Source organism: Anser cygnoides, chromosome 10 (assembly GCF_040182565.1).
Source record: "Anser cygnoides isolate HZ-2024a breed goose chromosome 10, Taihu_goose_T2T_genome, whole genome shotgun sequence".
Lineage (NCBI taxonomy): Eukaryota > Metazoa > Chordata > Aves > Anseriformes > Anatidae > Anser > Anser cygnoides.
Genome location: NC_089882.1, coordinates 22,669,796 through 22,683,954, shown reverse-complemented (window position 1 = coordinate 22,683,954; position 14,159 = coordinate 22,669,796). Strand labels below are relative to the sequence as shown.

The 14,159-nt window shown below is 41.3% G+C and overlaps 1 long non-coding RNA gene across 1 annotated transcript; it reads right to left on the bottom strand.

The window, feature by feature from the left end:
* Nucleotides 1-5,840: 5,840 nt before the first annotated feature.
* On the bottom strand, nt 5,841-8,420 carry LOC125182515 (uncharacterized). The gene is made up of 2 exons (XR_007162472.2): nt 8,343-8,420; nt 5,841-7,832 (listed from the first exon to the last, which is right to left on the bottom strand). It is a non-coding gene; the product is annotated as an uncharacterized lncRNA (long non-coding RNA).
* Between the last annotated feature and the right edge of the window lie 5,739 nt (nt 8,421-14,159).

The window sequence follows — 14,159 nt, the reverse complement described above, 5'->3', positions numbered from 1 at the left end:
ACACAGAGCAGAATAGCTCATAGGTTGCTTCCTTGTATGCTGAAGTTAAGTTTTACATCTTCAACATCAGCAAATCTATCAGTTTCTATTAAGTTACTTAAATACCCAGAGTAGTGTTGTGCCCACTGCCTAGCAAGTATTTTATGCTCAGGATGCCTCATGCATCAGTTTAAAGGCTGATGCCACTGTTTTAGAAGCCAGGCATACAAATTCCTGTGCCACTTGACATGCACAGTATTCCTCTTTCTGCAGAAAGCAAATCTCAAGTGTAATAGAATCTTTTAATTTAGTTTTAATTCAGTTGATGCTGAATCAAGTAAAACACAACTAACTCAGAGATGCAGCGTATTTCTTTGCACTTTTCACCATTAGCTGATATTTTTACAGTGCCTAAGTTACACAACTTCACATTTGGTATTCTGAACCTAATGAATTTTAGGGCAAAGAAGTTGTCATGTGCTGCCACGTTTTTTTTAAAGCTTTGTAGAAGATGGATTCTTTTCATGCATTCTTTTATCTATAATTATTACACAAACACATCATATTATACATGACAGGAAAATGTTGCTATACTAAAAGTGCCCAACCTGTCTTAATTTTTGAATCTGCATAGTTAACTCCATTTATATCGCTGAAAGGGCAGCGGTCCAAAACATAAATAACTTGAGCTCAAAAACAAGCGTTGCCACGCCGAACAGAAGGGACCTGTGACGACTCTTGAAACACCAGGGCTGGGTGCAGGGCCACGCAGCTCCATCCCCATGGCTCACCTCCACCACAGTGAAACGCGTTGTTAGATCCCACTGAGCTGTGCTCTGCTTTGCTGGGCCAAGTGTGGGAAATAACACAAACAGAGTACACAGTGCACCACGCACCCTCGTTCTCCAGAGCAGGTATAATCTCTGTAATTACACTACAACCGCCTGGCAAATACCATGTAAATACATAGCAATTGCATGTTCCTACAGCTTACTTGTTAATTATGCATTGTTACTAACAAGTTCAAAGATAAATTATCATAGCACTTGCAGCACTTAGATGCTTACAAAGCTCCTAAGCCATGTAATAATGGAATTCATACTGTTAAACGGTCGGCTTTGTTGCTTTTCCATTGGAATGGGGAAGGGAAGCAACGCGCCTCTCACGCCCGAAGGCCCATAGCTGGAGCGCGTCCTTCTTACTGCTGCAGCAGAAGTATGCTTAAGTACAAAGTAAGATGAAACTTCTACCTATAAGGAAATCTGTATGAATTAAAAAAAATAATTTCCATTAACAAATCACTTTGCAAATTCCGTTTAGTAATCCTCCTAAGCAAATGCTGTATCTAAAATCACTGGCACTTGCATGCAGTAGAACTAATACTGTTTTTCTGACCCAGTATTTAATCTTGCATGGGATAAAAATGAAAGGAAAACCTCATTCCACTGATGTCACTGGCAAAACTTCTATTGATTTCAGGGAGGGCAGGGTTCTACTCAGGCAGCTTACTTGTAAATGGCTTCTTGAAATAGCTTATATTATATTCTGGCAGAAATAGATCACCATGTAAGGCCACTTTACAGCCCGTGCTGGCTCTTCTGTGAGACGCACTGCAGTATTTTAGACTACAACTTCTAACTTTCAATAGGTATTTTAATAGTATTCAATAAAGTAAAATTAGCTCTATAAACATTGCTCTTCTCCAAAGCGAAGCTTCCCTGTAAGATATGACTCTGTAATGGTCTGTTCACCTGTTTATAACAACCCTTATAACCCATGCAAAATCACTTTGGGTTTTTTGGTTGGTTGGTTAATTAGTTGTTTGGTTTTCTTCTCAATTTTATTATTTTTATATTGATTTTCAATCTGAAAGGTGATGTTGATTTTTCTGACAATTTTGTCTTGTAGTTGTTGATCTGTTTCTTCTAGAAATGACTCTCACTGCCAGGAGGTGCAGAAGTTAGTACTCAGATACTCAGTTCAGTACCAGCAGAAGCCCAAAGCCAGCAGTTGTTCCCTGTTACATACAAAGCCCATACGTAGAGGTGGCAGCCCCGCTGTAACCGGCTGTGTGGAGCCATAGACCCAAGTGGCCCCAGCACACAAAGCTGGCACTGAGGCAGGGCAGCACTGGGTGCCCACAGGCACCCATGCCAGGACATGGGCTGAGCTTTTAGTTCGGGCAGAAGTCTAGGAATGATGGGCGAATTTGTAGTAGAGACTCCTTAGTGACGAAGGGTCGAGGGAGCTGGGGGAGAGAGCAGGAGAGCTTGCAGGGAGGCAGAGAAAGCAAGAGGGTGGTGTTCCAGTCTGATTTGAAAGAGCTACTAAAAGGAGAGAGCCCAACATGCCAAAGAGAGATTGCATTTCAGCAGGAAGAGGATAGCTGGCAATGTGAAAGGCAGATTTTAAGGTTAAGAAGGAGAGCAAGGAAAGGGACGAGAACTGGTTTATAGAAGCCAAACAGGAACAGAATGAGATTAGATCACTGCAGCTATGTGTAATATGTTGGAGTGCTTTTTTATCTGTTGTGCTCTTTAATTGTGAGTATAAGACAGACGATGATTTCTAAAACAAAGTATGTACTTATTTAAGTTTATTGGCTCTCCTGTGGAAAATAACTTCATATGCAGAATGATTGTTGTTTTAAATGGATTCATTTTTATGTAACTTGCATTAACTTTAAATAAAAGGGAGCCAAGCATTTCCAGTATTACAGAGCAGGCAGAATAACGGAGCCCTGCTGCGGAAGTCAATAGCTCCTTTGAAAACAGTATCCTTGTTCAGATGGAATTGCCTTGCTGTCATCTTCCTTTTCGCTCCCTCCACAATCCTACACTGGAGCCTGAAGTGTTTATATGTTTTCCTAGATACTAAATATCTTCCTAATACAAACTGAACATCGGTGATCTTTTTAAATTCCATGGGGCTGATCTTGTTCCTCCTGAAATCTACTGCAAGGTTCTTGCTGCCCACAGGGGTATCAAAAGAGGTTTGACCAGCCCAGATGTGAGCTTGAAATTCTCCCAACGAGTAAGGCCTAGGTATACTGGCTGAAAGAGAGACTCATTAATAAATATCTTAGGAGAACATGGTTCCCTTGAAAAGCTAATTATTTTGATAGTTACTCATTCCCCCCAAAAAATGTCTAATCAATGAGAGAACAAATTAAAAAATAGGAGTCTCACAAAAACAGACAGCAGAGTACTGCATTCAAGAGGACAGCCACCAATTAAGAGAAATGTCAACAACTCAAGTGGCAGCAACTTCAAAAGGGAAATCTTTTGCTCATTTTCGTATGCATTCTTCATAAGCAACATCAAGAAGTGTAACATGCTAATAGCTAATAACACTCAGAATAAGATTCACTAATTTACTAACTGAATAATTTAGTGCATATCAAAGGAATGATTTTCTCATTTCATTCCTTTTTTAGATCTAACACTAAGCTGGGTATTATCAAGTAGATGAAACAGCACAGATTACAAATCATCACTGAAATAGTCATTTTAGAATTGAGGTTGTTTTTTTCTGTTGAATGCTTCTTTTGGTTTTAAGAAATCATGTTCATTTTTTTCTCGTTATAATCCAGATTGCAAAACAAAAACAAACAAACAAATATCTGGAAGCTTTCTTTGTGGAAACGAGACATTTCACCAAAAAAAAAATGCGCCTCATGGAGACGGATCTGTTATGATGCTAAACTTTGGGTGAAAATTTTGGGGACCAGGGCGAGAGCCAGACCCCTGTCTCAGGTGAGCCAATAATGTGGTGCTGGGGAGATGCACCCGAGGTGGGGGAGCCGGGGCTCTCCTGGTGCAGAGGACTCTCCTGGGAATGGTGCGGGGTGGGTTTGATTCCTGCAGGGACCGGCAGGCGACTGCCCTGGTACCCCAGCAGCATGTACCAGGCTCCTGCGGTGCCCCCAGCACGGGGGCGGGCAGGCTGCTGGAACCACGGACTTTGTGGCAGATGGAGCAACATTTGCAATTGGGAAAAAAACACTCTTATGCTGCCAAAATATTAACAAGGGGCTTCCTCAGAAATAGTCTGCCACAGCCATTGATACGTGTAAATTCCTTATGTAAATACAACTTCCTCCAATTAAAAAGGTACAATTTCAGCAGGCTGACTGAGGATGAGGACCTCTCTGCACTGTTTTCTTTCTCTCCAGCAAAATCCTTCACTTCGAGTCACAAGTTTTCAGCGCTGCAACAGCTCACAGATATAACTTGTGGTAGCTGCAGTGAGACAGCAGCGAGCAATGCTGGTTTGTACGGCGGTACCTGACTTGGCTGTGCTCGGTCAGGTAGCAGGCTTGGCAGCAATGGCACGGTGTGAAATCAAACAGGGAATGGATTCTTTTGTGTGTGGGGGTTTTTGTTTTTTGTTGTTTTTTTTTTTTTGGAGTAATATATCTCTCTTTGTGCATGCCCAGGTTCCTTACATTGCGGGAAAAACAACCAGAGTTTCCTGACCTTCCTTTATAACACCCATTATTTTACATAGCTTTATAATGTTCTTTGTTAATTTCCTTTTAGAAACAAACTCTCCTATTCCTTTTAGGTTCAGCGTATACGCGACATCAAAGCATTTCAGTGAATTCTTCATTCCATTTACATGCCAGCTCTCTGGTGATGGAGTCAGACATATTGTGGTAGTCCTGCAAGCCGTAAAGCCATCCAGCTTCTCTGCCACTGCTGCAGTTCTTATTGCTGTAAGTACTGACCATTGGGGGACTGATCCTCAAACATCAAAAAACCTTCCTTTGATGACCTACTGTTTTAAAGAGGGCAATAGGACCAGCATGCTTTCTCCTTAAAGATTAAAAAGACAGCCATTGTCCGTGTGCTAAGAAGGAACCAATAATTATTTTCAACTTCAATTTGTTCTGTGCATTGTGAAAAAAAAGCTGAATAATTCTATTCTTATTTAGGAGAAGACTGCAAGGGAAAGAAATAATCTGATATATTTTAGAGACTTTTCTAAAGAACAGGCTGTTACAGTGCAGTGTCCCACACCAATGAAAACCTTTTCTCCAGTATTGTCAGTTGTGCCTAGTTCTCCACCAAGTATATTGTCATGGATATTTGCACTAAACTGAGAGTTATCCAGCATGATACTTCTGAGAATTCAGATTAGCCTCAGTACTGAGCTAAGGAAGGCAGTCTGCATCATAGTGATATTATGATTGCTCTGAAACAGCGACGTATCACATATCTGTGTTTTCATTCTGCCAGAGACATATTTTCAGAAAGGCAGTTTCTGATGACATGTTTGGGCAAATGATGCCTTATCTGCATGTTTTTTTATGTATCATCCTCATCTGGTAACTTGAATGCCATAAGGAGAAAGCTATGTTAATTGCACATGTTTCTAAGTTAGCACAGTCCAAGACACATGCCTCAAAACTATGTGCCTCAGAAAGTTTGGTCACTTATTTGAGAAGCTGGAGATGTTCTGCCTCTGTTAGAGGAATCTCAGAACTTTTTTATAACAAGAATCTTCAGGCATGATAATCTTAGCCTTGTGGATATTATATATTTCTCCTGCCTAAAAATAAAAACCACTAAGTATATGAACTGCTACTGTAAATACAAGCACGAGTAGAAGCGTTCTTCTGTTGCCAGACTCCTCCTCCCACTTGATTTCAGCAGTCAGCAAAAATACTTATTCAGTATTAAGCTACAGAAAAGAATTGTTGACCCTGGTATAATGGAGAGCTAAGATAAAGTCAAGTCAATGGAGTTTGCTTCAGCTTGCAACATTTCAAATAAAGCTTCTACATTTGTTTGGCTCTTAAAAATTAAACTATATAGAAAATATTGGTTAAAAGCAAAAATGCAGGTAGTCTACAAACGTTTTTCATAAAGTAATTTTCATTGAGATGGTCACAGTTGAGCTAGCATTATTTGCTGCTAATTTAGGTTTCATTCTAAATAGTGTATGTTAACAAACTTGGACCACTTAATGCTAAGTGCTTTACATTTTTCTCTTTAATTAAATTTTGCCAAAGAACCATGTTACGTAAGCATGTGCCCATATAAAGAGCACACTCTCAGAGCCTGGGTAGAGTTCAGGTGCCCTTGCAGCAACTAGTGAATTCCTACTGATCTCACTTGAGACAGGATTTTACTCTTTACCCTGTACTTTTTTTCTATATATGGGTCATAAAAGTTATCTTGTTACTTAATACACAGGTTCTTGGGTACATTATTCTAAGAAACTTATTTTAATGAGCTCCAGGCTGTCATTTACCATTTCTGTTATTAGATAAAAACAAGTCTTACTTCAGAGTTCAAACATGTATATTCCAGCAATTACAAACATATTAGAAACTAGACAACAGATGCCAGTTTAGATAAGTTTCTAGTCCATGGATGGAGGTAGGCATTTGCTGCAATAATCTGCAGTTTTACTGCAGAATTCGAGAATTGCCTGGAGAGAGCTCTGGGAGAATTGTGTACAATTTAGGGGGTTCTTTTAACTGTACAGTAATCTGTTACAGGTGGTTCGGACATGGAAGTGGCATAAAAATCAAGAAAATTTTGAATAATTTTTAAGGTCATTAGTATAAGATCTAGGCATAACAATTTACCTTTGATTCTGAGATATTTTTCACCACTGTGAGATGAAACACGTTGAAGTGGGCGACGCAGACTGATTCTGCAGTTCTTCCACGTGCCCAAATTTGTGCAGGGTTGTGCAGCACTCTTCTTTTCCACAGGCAGCATGGCTCTCAGGAGTGTGGTGCAGCGGGGACCGGACAGTGACGTGGCTGCCTGGGCTCAGGATGCTCACCTTGGCCAAAGCATCACATCGCACAGGTGCCAGGTTTCGACTCCCCATGCAGCTCTTGCCATGTGGGCACAGCGGCCTAAGAACATATTGGGAACCACGTGCAGTAAGGATGCTATGCAGCCATGCCAAACTCTGGGGTTTGATGTTTGAGTTTTGGTAAAAAAGAAAAAGGAAAATGAGGGCTGCTCTGGGACAGCCCTGCTCAGAAGTGATGGCTGGGGTGAGGTGTTGACACCATGGCTCTGCAGGATGCTGTTGTCATACGGCTGCAGGAACAGAGCAGGCTGGCTGAGCACTGCTCATCTACCTCAGTGCAAAGTTACTCTCCTAATGGATATTTTTTTCAAAGTTACTAAGATGTTACCTAGTTACCATAGCCTGGTAACCATTTAGACAGATCGGGGCTTTTCCTTACCACCAGGTAGGCAAGTGACCCTCACTGAGTCGGTCGGTCCAGTGACACTGAAACCACCCAGCTGCAAACCAGAGTGAGACTCCATAAGAAATTTATTTGAAGCGTTCAGAGGAACACTGCGGTATGAGATGAGTTATGATTAGTCTTGACAATGCTACTTCAATTTAAAATATGCTTAACTGGTTTAAAAATAAAACTTCAGCCTCCCTTCCACTGCAACCCAGTCCTGAAGCTATTTCAGCGCGTGTTGCCCATCCCATGCCTTATTTTCTGATTCGGCTGCGAGGTTACTATTAATAGCCCAGAAGCTGGGGGTAGGAAGTGTGACTACCGAGTTCTGCAAACAGTTTTATGTGCGCGCGCTTCTCGGCTGTGGGCAAGTGGTGCCAGCCCGCCCGTGTGCCGCCGGGGTCAGCCCTGGCCACGCTGGACCACCCATCCCTCCCCGCGCGCGTTGCTAAGAGACCTGCTCTCCTCCGCTGAGCTTCGTGGAGAGGAGCACATCAAAGACACCCACAGCCCCGAATGGTTTTATAAATGAATTTAAAGAGACACTCTCCCGTGCTGTGTTATGTGGGGGGGAGATCAAAAGTTGCTCTATGTGCGGTGAGCAGCCGGAGAATTGAACTGGCTTCTTCTGGAAAATAAAAATGCTCTCGTTACTGAGAACCATGTTGTATTTTCTTTTTTTTTTTTTTGCTTTTTTTTCAGAACTAGACTACAAATTTATGCTAATTAATGTTTTCAGTTTTATGGCAGGCAAGACATTGAACGCAGGCCAGGTTGCGTGTTTGTACGACTTTCAAAAGTAAGGTTTTCTGTCATCAAGTGACAAGCTGTTTTTGATCAACTCTCTTCATCTCTGAAAATATTTCATTCTCTAAATTTTAATTGCTTTTCTGACTTACATTGAAGTTGAGGAAATCACAGGGTAAACATCAAGTGAAACATCTTTAAAAGAATAAATTATGAGAAAATAATCCGAGTAAATCGATATTTGTTCTGTCAGGCTGAAAAGCTAAGACACAAATATCTCAGACCTTTCTGAAAAGAATGAAAACCAAATGAAAAAATCTTTAATTAAAAAAATCTGGGTGTATATATATATATATGTTTAAACATTACCTCTTGCCAGACTAGCACTTACCTGGCATCTGCACAGCTCTTCTATTCTGCACAGGCTGTGGGGTCTAAGAGCACGCTGGCAGCTCAGGCGAGCATTTTCTGAAACAGAAAAGGCAGGAATTATTTGCTTATCTACTTGGTTTCAAACACCATCAACATGTGGTAAAAAGGGAAGGAAAAAAAAAACAGCAATGAGTAAGAAAGTGCAAGACTTTCATTTTCAAAGACACCATGGTTGCACAGCCTTGGGAAAAGTGAGAGGAACCCAAATAACGTGCTAACAGTACTGCCCGAGCGAGCCAGACAGATCATTTGCATGGGAAGCAAAACTCCCAGGTCAAATGGCTGCAAAAAAGGTGTCTTGAAAATCACATGTAAAATTGTTTCCATGTGCGTATCTCGTTGTTTTGTGACCAGCCACCCTAGCCACATAAGTGAACGTCTCCTTTAAAGAAGTGTCAGGGGCTCGTTCACACAAGCAGGTGCTCATGCAACTGCAGGCAGAAAAATCTCTGGCTTCAGGTGCAGTGTGTACCCATATTATCTCCTCTCCTTGCAGTGTGCCTGGTGGCTGAGCAGAGCTCGCTTCTCGCTCTCTGCCTGTGCCTGCAGTCTCGCATAAATCTGAGGGTAGATTAGTGAAACCTAATACACTCCAGGACTGTAAAGGGATTAATCTCACATAAATCTTCACCAAAAAAAAAAAGGCATTAGTATTTATTTACATGTGTTTTATTTTCCAGTGAGGAAAAAGCCTCCTTTTTTTCCTGCATCAGTAAAAGTCTCTTCAAAATTCAAACGGCTTAGACTTTGCATTTAAAATCCCTTACGCTACAGTTAACCTATATTCTAGAGCTCAAATAAAAAACTAAAAGCATGTATTTTATATTCTAGAGCTCAAATAAAAAACTAAAAGTATGTATTTTAGAAAAGAGCTTAGCTAACTTTTCTATTTCATTACCAGATCTATTACAGGGGCAAGATGTGTACTGTCTTCTCACTTGATAGACTGTTTTATGTATAAACATCTTGACCACCACTATGTTGTCAGCGGTTAGTAGATTCAGTGCGTTTTGGCTGAATTTCTGAAGGGGAAAACTGTGACTTGCACTCTAAATATTTTTTCTGGAGAATGGATTCCTCAACAAACTATGGGCATCTTGTACAAAATACCAGCAAACATTCCAAGAGGAGCACAGCACTGCCAACTCACCAGCCTTGGAAACCAAAATCTGGGTGACCCACGGGTTCCCTCCATACCACCACCTGCTCCACACGGGTGCACGGCCACGCAGGCTGGGAAAGAAACGATGCCTGCTGCGAGCAGATGCGCTTACTGATTGCTACTGGCGTTTATGGCAAGCTTGTTTCAGGATCCTGACCGAGTTTTGTCTGAGATCCACTTCAATCAAGCTTGCATTTAAGGTAAAATGTTGTGCAGCAGGGATGTCCTGAGAAGTTTAGTTAAAAGTTGTTACTATCATATTTTATTAATATGTGTAGAATTTTGGTTAATGAATACAAATAATTTTTAATCTCTGCTCCTTATTTATTTCCAGGATACTCTAAAACATCCACGGGAGTGTGGCAGGCAGATCACGGCTGGGAGCAGGCAGGGCAGAGGCTGGGGTGAGGAGCAAGAAGCCATGGTTTTGGAAGCTGGGAAGGCGCTGAAGGCCATTGTGAATGTTAATAACGTTATTTCATGTTTTTACAGTGCTTTGGGTGCTTAAAGCACCGCATAGACTACTAGTAATTAGTGATCTGGATGTTTCTGAAATGATCAGCAGTATCATTTAAATTGTCATTAAAATACAATTAGCAGCCTTTTGAACTGAGCGCTGTAGTTCAGAGCAGTCTAATTGGTGGCTTGTGGGGCAGATCGGACAGCGGGAGGAGGCTGGCTGCTTCTCCTCGCCTCTCACTGTGCCTGCCCCAGGAGCAGCAGCTGTACCCCTCAACACGGAGAGCCCTGATGGGGCTGGAGGGGCAACGGCACAAAGCACCCCTTGTGTGCAGCCCACTGCACTGAAATCCAGGGATTTCTTAGAGCTCACTGAACTCTGCATGCAGATTCAAGCAGGTGCTGCTCCACTGCTTTATACTGAATATTTCAAAACAATTCAACTTTTCTGTTTTTTGTATTTTTGTTTTGTTTTGTTTTTACTTGACTTTCCGAGCACTTGGCTTTTTGCAGCAGCAAAAGCTGCTGTGGCAAGGTTTGTAGGGGTGAAATTCTGGAGCCTATGGGCAGTAGGTGGTGAGACCAACAACTGAACCATCTGCATCCTTCGGGAGAAGGGATGACGCTCTGGCAGTGTATTGGCACGCGCCTGGCTAAGACGAAGAGTTGTGTTATTGTAGCAGACTGAAAGCGAAGGTCTGGCTTGGATGGTGTTCCTAAACCTGGCATCCCTACCGCACGTTTAGGTAGCTAAATCTGTCACTCACATGCTTTAGATACTTGTGTTAATTGCATAAATGTCAACAAAAAATGGCATGTTTTTAAAGTGTTAGAAGTGTAAATAGCTGCTCTTCTGAAATGGCCCCAGTATATATTTTTAGCTTCCACAATCTCTTCTGAATATGCCACTTGCAAATGTATCGTATTTCTTGTAGTATCTAGCTATAGTAATGTATTAGTAGCTATAATACTACTGATTCTCCTGCATAAAGCACTGTAGAATATACTTTAAATACTGGCTTTTTGTATGTCTCACACAAGTATTCATTAATACCAAGGGAACAGCATGCTACTGTTCCAGGTTTTCTAAGAACCAGTGCTATCGCTCTCCACCAGCTCCTGTTGCCAGCTTCACAATGCCTTTATTATTTATGCTTTTACTCTTGAAAATTCAAATTTAGAACTGAAAATTTTCATGCTTTTGTTTTTTTAAAAAATAATTAAAGCAGGCAAATGGACCTGATGTAATCTGCATAGCGTGTGCCATGGCTGTGAAAGCGCCACTTGTTCTCTGAAAGGAGGAATTCTTCCAGCCGGCATCCCTTGCCCCCTCCTCTGCGCGGCCGCCTTTCCCATACACTCAGGACTCGCTGCCAGTCACTGGTGTGCCCTTTAAGTCTGCTGGAGTAATATTGTCATTCGCGGGATGTCTGTGCAGAGCCTCGCAGGTTTCCCTCAAAGTACAACCTGAAGTTTCACGTTTTGCTGTTCTGCTGGGGCAGCGGTTGCTCTGCTGAAGTTCCATCCTGTCTCCGGAGTGGTGCCTGGCCTTGCCCCATTGATCAGTCTTCACACAGCAGCTTTCAGAGGTCTCTTCCTCCTCTGCCATTCACATAGCAAGTAGCATGTTTTCAGGTATGTCCCACCACAAAGGACTGGAATGTTGGCCTAGCATGTTTTACCAATGTTTGAATGGGCTAAAGAAAGTATTTGGAAAGCAGCAGATGCCTTTGGAAAGGAGGGAAAGAGAAAAAAAAAATAGACTTGATGGGGATGTTAAGAGGTCAGCTGGCCCAAGACAACAGAAAAAAGTGCAACTCAGAAGTCGGTGCCAACAAGCAGCCGTGTAATCCCTGCCTAGGCAGATAACCAAGCTCCTCCAGATCCCTCTGCTGTTATGCCCTGCCTCCTTCTCTCTCTGCCTTAGCCGTTCTGTACAAGAACTGTAAATTGTTGTCTGGATCATTCAGACAAAATTACCCTTCCTAAACCTGCCTTCTTCAGGCACACAGAATAGGTATTGTCTCAGGAGGATCAACAGACCAGGTACTACAGAATGCGATGTCGGGCGCTCCAGGCGAGCACTTTGCTAGCATTTTGCATGGGCAGTTGCTGGTGCTGAGCTAACAGCCCATCTGCTGGGCAATGGACACCCCCAGAACACAGGGAAACAACTGGATTGCTCCCATTACAGGAATAACGGAGCTGATAGCAAAATGAAGATGCCAAGTGAAATTGCCAAATATATGGAGATACTGAAAAATCCATAGGTGTTTTCGGTGGGCCTCTGCCCCATTGTCAACCCATTTGGATGTGCTTCCTCTTCATGGGAAGGTATCGGGGACAGCATATGGAAAACACTGAATACACAAGAACCTGGGAAGATTTAGCGATTTGGGAAGGGGATGCAATTCTTAAATACTTTATTGCGATTTACAAAGGGACAGAAATGTGAGAAAATCCATAAAGAATTAACTAGGAATCAACAGTGTTTGTCTTGACAGTAAAGGAAGAAGGATGAAATAAAAGTTTACTACAAAATGGCTTTTGACTAAGAGTGAAAAATGTAATGAGGAAGAATGCACTTTGGATAAATCTGCATTTTGTTAAGGTAAATAAAAAAGCAAGTGTCAGTAGGAGGGAAAAAAACAAGACTTCTTCCTGCATGGTCACTGCTAGTGCACATTTGCATGAAGCAAGTGCACATTTGCATGAGACAAGCACAAGGACAGCAGACTTCCTGAGCATCAGAACAGCATCAGCATCTTAGATGGCAAAGAAGATGTAGGATTTACTGTCAACTTTCATGAAACACTAAGGGTCTATTTGGCCAGCTGGTAGGGGAGAATGAAAAACAAAAAATCAGTGAAGTGCGGTTCCTTGTGCCTCTCTTGTAGTCCTTGCTAGCAATTCTCAGAGTCTTAAGCTAAAAGAGACAGAGTACGTGAAAAAGGCAGGAAGCCTACATGAGCAATACAGGATTACTGAAAAGCAAATTCAGATGCTGCAAAATGCAGTTGATGCAGTTCACAGCTCTCAGTGAGAATGTCCAAAAGAAGATCGTTCTCCTGAGCACCAGCCTCCTACCCCAGTTCCATGTTGTAGCAAACCAGAGAGGATATGCACACAGCCACAGAAAAGGCTTGATACCAGTGAAAAGATGCAAGTCATATTCACCAGGTAGTAATGCAACCAGTTTCTTGCAAGTGTAAGTTCTGCTGGAAGTTGAATTTTAAATTAAGTTGAAATGTTAGACTGCAGGAGTGTTTGATGTATTAGAGTAGATCAGTAGAAACTAAAAATTTTGGCAAAGTGCTTTGCAAAGAGGAAGTTTTATAAAAGAAACTATGAGAATTGGTATTACCTGATTATTGCTGGAAGAATAATATTCCTACTTGTAGACTAAGAAAATATTTAACTGTTCACAATAAATCTGTTTAAGGTGAACAATCACCGATGGGTTTCTGCAATCATGTCTTGCTGAAAATGGAAGAAGTTCCAGAAATAGACTGAAACTCATCTAAGAGCTAATGTTGATGGAGACTGATAAGCATTTAAATGATGCAGGTGCCTCCCATATGCACATTTTTTTCTGTTCTAAGAGGAAAATGTTTCATCATAAGGTATTTCACAGATACTTGAAAAAAAAGTTACTGTTTGCTAAAGCAAGATGGTCTTTGTAGATGTTTTGAAAGCCTACAGAGAGGTATCTGAAAACAGGAATTCTTCAGTTGTATAAATTGTGTGTTTTGTATATGGTTTATGTATACCAACATAAGAGACAAGAAAGGGATGTCTCACCTGGAAGCAAGTGCTATGGTACAAAGTTACAGCAGGACTTCAATGATTATTAATTTTTGCACACACAGACACACACACACCTTTTAAAAATAAATAAATGTTTTTTTTTAAAAAAAAACAACCTACAGTAATTTTTTGTTCAACTTTTTTTTTTTTTTTTGGAACTATTTTAGAGTAAGTAGCCAGAATGCCTGTAACTTGGGGAGAAAAAAAAGAAAAAAGAAAAAAGGAAATCACTTGAAATAACATACGTACTGAAGATGGTGGTATGTCAACCTGGGGAAGTGCCCCAGTAAAATGTTGATGTTTTATATAAACCACATAAGGAACCTGCTAGCTTCTATAAGCAAAACT